The sequence below is a fragment of the Orycteropus afer genome, unplaced genomic scaffold (assembly GCF_000298275.1).
Source record: "Orycteropus afer afer isolate SDZICR_OR568_19922 unplaced genomic scaffold, OryAfe1.0 scaffold00715, whole genome shotgun sequence".
Classification (NCBI taxonomy): Eukaryota; Metazoa; Chordata; class Mammalia; order Tubulidentata; family Orycteropodidae; genus Orycteropus; species Orycteropus afer.
The window spans coordinates 264,649-269,499 of NW_006922302.1; the positions used below are offsets into that span (position 1 = coordinate 264,649).

General features: G+C 39.6%; 1 pseudogene; it reads left to right on the top strand.

The window, feature by feature from the left end:
- Positions 1 to 2,323: 2,323 nt before the first annotated feature.
- LOC103211268 lies at positions 2,324 to 3,663 on the top strand (annotated as a pseudogene).
- Positions 3,664 to 4,851: the final 1,188 nt, after the last annotated feature.

Genomic DNA, 4,851 nt, shown 5'->3' on the forward strand with positions numbered 1-4,851 from the left:
TATCAATGATATTTTTTGATAATTTTGACATTCTGTGGGCTCAACTTTCATTGGAACAGGTACAGATACAGATCTCTTCCCATCAGTAGTCCAGGTAGCTGTCTTCCAAATTTCTTGGCATAGATGAGTAAGTACCTCCAGTGTTGCATCCATTTATTGAAATATCTCCGGGGGTATTCCATAAATTCCTGTAGCCTTGTTTTTTTTTTGCCAATTCCTTCAGTGCTGCTTCAACTTCTTACTTCAGTACTATTGGTTCTTAACCATATGCCACCTCCTGAAATAGATGAACCTTAACTAATTCTTTTTGGTACAGTTACTGTGCATTCCTTCCATCTTCTTTTTTATGCTTCCTACAATATTCACTATTTTGCCCATAGGATCCTTCAACATTACAACTTGCTGCTAAAATTTTTTCTTCAGTTCATTCAGCTTGAAAAATGCTGAGTGTTTTCTTCCCTTTTGGTTTGCTATCTTCAGGACTTTGCACATTTCATAACAATAATTTACTTTGTCTTCTTGAGCTGCTCTCTGAAATCATTTGTTCAGCTCTTATATCTTGTAATTTGTTCCATTTTTATTTAGCTATTTTCTATCTAAGAGCAAGTTTCAGATTCTCTTCTGACATCCATTTTGGTCTTTTCACCCTTTTCTGTCTTTTTAAAAAGATTTTGTTCTCTTCATGTATGATGCTTTTTATGACATCCATGATTCTTCTGGTTTTCAGTCACTGCTGTTTAATACATCAAATATATTCTTCAGATGGCCTCTAAATTCAGATGGGATATAGTCAAGGCCCTATTTTGGCTCTCATGGACTTGTTGTAATTGTCTGCAACTTCAACTTGAACTTGCACATAAGCACTTGATGGTCTGTTCCACAGTCAGCTCCTGGCTTTGTTTTGGCTGAAGATAGTGAGCTTCTCCATCATCTTTCTCCACAGAGTTGATTTCATTCTTGTGTCTTCCATCTGGCAAGGTCTACCTATATAGTTTCTGTTTATGTTGTTGAAGAAAAGTATTCCCCATGAATAAGTGGTTGGTCTTGAAAAATTCTATCATGTGATCTCCAATGTCATTTCTATCATGAAAGCCATATTTTCCAACTACCAGTGAGTTTTCTTTGTTTCCAACCTTAGTATCCCAATTACTAGTAATAATCAATACATCTTTATTGCATGTTTGGTCAATTTCAAACTGCAGAAGTTGGTAAAAATCTTCAATTTCCTTGTTTTGGGCTTTGGTGGTTAGTGTATAAATTTGAATAATGGTAGTATTAGCTGGTCTTTCTTGTAAGCAAATGGATACTATCCTATCACTGACAGCATTGTACTTCATGATAGTTCTTGAAACACACTTTATGATGATGAATTCTAAGCCATTCCTCTTTGTTTTGCCATTCTTAGCATAGTATATCATATGGTTGATTGATTCAAAATGGCCAAAACTAGTCCATTTCAGCTCACTAATGCCTAGGATATTGATCTTTATATGTGCCAATTCATTTTTGACAACCTTCAATTTTACTACATTAATACTTTGTACATTCCATGTTCCAGTCATTAATGGGTTTTGTAGCTGTTTCTTCCCATTTTAAATTGTGCCCATCAGCAAAATGGAGGTCCTGAAACTTTTACTCCATCCAAGTCATTAAGGTAACTCTTCCTTGAGGAGGTAGCTCTTTCCAGTCATATTTTGAGTACCTTCCCACCTGAGGGGCTCAGCTTCTGACACTATATCAGACAATGATTCAGGGCTATTCATAAATTTTCCAGTAATATATCAAACAGTGTTTCACAGCTATTCATAAGGTTTTCACTGGCCAATACTTTGAAAAGTGGATTATCCCTTCCTTCTTCCAAGTCTGTCTTAGTCTGGAAGCTCTGCTGAAACCTGTTCACCCTGGGTGACTCTGAAGGTATTTGAAATCTCAGTGGCATAGCCTTTAGCCTTATAGCAATACACAAACCACCACAGTACAACAAACTGACAGACAAGTGGTGAATACTTCTCTGTAGGCCACTTGGTAGTTACTGTCATCTCATGACTGATTTAGGCCGCGTTCAGGGCTAGGGGACAGTTTTGCCTGAGGAATGTCATAAACCACACTCATGTACTTACAGAAAAAGCTCAAGCACATAGAGTGACTCAGGCACACAGAATGACTCTGGAAGCAAGAGTTCTGATTCCATGAAGCCCAAAATTCATCCAGATGGCTTTGCAAGTGTGTTGGAGTGGCGTTCAGAGTTGCTGTAGCAGGCAGAGCTCTGGCGGAGTGCTCCAAAGAATGTAGAATCCTTCAAGTCCATGCACCTCTGACACAGATGGGACCTGCCAAGGATAAAATCATCATTGGACGGATCTTTCACATTGTGGAAAATGAGCTTTATATACATTTTGGTGGCAAATTTCATTGTGTATGTAGAAGACCAGATGTGCATGGAGAGAAATACCAGAAAGGAACCAGAGTCTGGCTGCGTCTATTAGATCTCTAGCTTATATCTAGATTCCTGTGAGCCACAAGAGATACAACTCTACTAGAAGCTGATGCAGTTCTCCTAGGACCCCAGGACAGTAAAGACTCGCTCTAAAGCTTTTGCTTTAGAAAATGCATCATGAAAAATGAACTTTGCTTAATAAACTTGCTCCTTCTTTTTGCCCAGATAATAATAGCAGGATTATGACTGCCTTCCTTATTTTCCAAATTTTACATAAAAGGTGTTTTACTTCTTTAGTCAAGGGTGGGGGGAAGCTACCCTCTTTTAAAAAAGCTGAATAACCTAAACATTTAAATATGTGTTACTTATAAATTGCTTCAGAGTACCTAATGAACATCACGTGGAGACTCTTCATTATGTAGTCTACCAAAATGCAATGAGAAAATTGTGAACAATTAATTACAAGAAGACATAATAAATAAAAGATATTACAATTTAAAAAAAAAAAGGGCCCAGCCACCACCAGCTGGGCTCGGTCTCCTGCTGGTGAGTTCCGGGAAGATCTAACAGCTCTTACCAGGTAAATGTTAGACTGAATTGAATGTGATATTACGTAAAGCTGCCATCTTCTGTATTCTTTTTGAGAATCACTTGTTTCCAGAGCCTTTAGAGATGTAGACTCTCTCCAGGCTCCAGCCAGGCCCTCTCACCCTGCACTGAGACAGCACCCTGATCAATCTCAATCTCAATGGTGGAGATCCAAGAAGGAAAGTCTACTATAATTGAAGGTCACATCACAGAGAGTTCCAAGGAGAGTCCAAATCCTGTGAAACCCTCTGGACAGTGCCCCATCTGTCATTGGAACCTGAAGCACAAGTTTACTATGAGGATGTCCTGCTGGTGAGTCAGTTCATCCCACCTCATGGAGGCATGCTGCCCCGAAGGATCACAGGCCTGTGCCAAGAAGAGAACCGCAAGGTTGAGGAGTTTGTGAAGATGGCCCACCGAACAGATTTGTTACCAAATCACAGGCCTCAGCTTCCTGAAGGGTTTGTCCCCAAGAGCAAACCCCGAATCAACCATACCTGACCCTCTGGTCCCCCAGCTCCATCAAACCCATCTACAATAAAGGCCACTGTTGGAACAAAGTGTGCATGGCCGTGGGGTCACCCCTGCTGAAGGACAACATCTCCTACTCAAGAAAACTTTTGGTGCTGTATCACTGAGAGAGTGAGGCTTCCTGATTGTCCATGGCCCGAATACTGTGAAGCAGGCCAACTCTCTGCCCCAGGTGTACTTTGGTGCCCCATGGCAGCCAACCCCTCCTCCAGCATGTGAAAGGCCCAAGGGGTATTCCTCGCCTCCGCTTGCCCAGCAGCAGTGCTGGGACATAGGGCTGGGCAGGCTGCGATCCCCTTGGTAGTTGCTGTCATTTCATGACTGGCTTAGGCGATGTGCAGGGCTAGGGGACAGTTTTGCCTGAGGAATGTCATAAACCAAGCTCATGCACTTACCAAAAAAAAAAAAAAAAGAAACTTTTTTTTTTTTTTTAAATTCTAAATATAGTATGAGAATCATTACATATTTTGCATTTTTTTTTTTTTTTGCTTTCTTTTTTGTAATCAATAATTCTGCTTTCTACAAATATGGTAGATTCATTTTTGGTTTCTGCATAATAAAGTATACTATTGCTTAATTCAGAATAAAACTTGAGGGAACATCAATTTTGTAGTCTATAATGTAGTGACATACATATATTTTAATATTGAGAAAAATGATTTAAAATACTGTGAAAGTACCTTATTCTGAAAAATAAGTGTTGTCAACTTTCTTAATAAGCTATTTATAAAGGTATTAAAAGACTAAAATTACTGAGAAATACCTATGATATATTCTTCTTGTTGTTGTGTTATGTGCTGTTGATTCAGATCCAACTCATAGCGACCCCTCCTTGGGTTTCTCAGGCACTATCAATGTGGTAGTAGATTGCCCAACCTTCCTTCTGAGGAGTGCTGGTGGTTTTGAATCACCAGCCTTCTGGTTAGCAGTCAAGTGCCTTAGGCACTACACTACCAGAGCTCCCACCTACAATTTAGTAATCTTTATATTTATTATATGTCTATAAAATATATCTTAGGGCCTCTGGTGTTATAATGCCTAAGGCATTTGACTGCTAACCAGAAGGCTGGTTGTTCAAACCCACCAGCAACTCCTCAGGGAGGTTGGGCAACCTACTTCTGTAATGATACTGCCTTGGAAGCCCAAGGAGGGGTCGCTGTGAGTTGGATTCAACGAGGAGGCGGCAGTGCGTTGCATTTACATTTGTTAAAATATCCCTTAGGGTTGGATAAACAAATTCTTACTTTGTGTATATTTTTAAAACTTCATGCTTTGTACTTCTCTGCAGGATATTT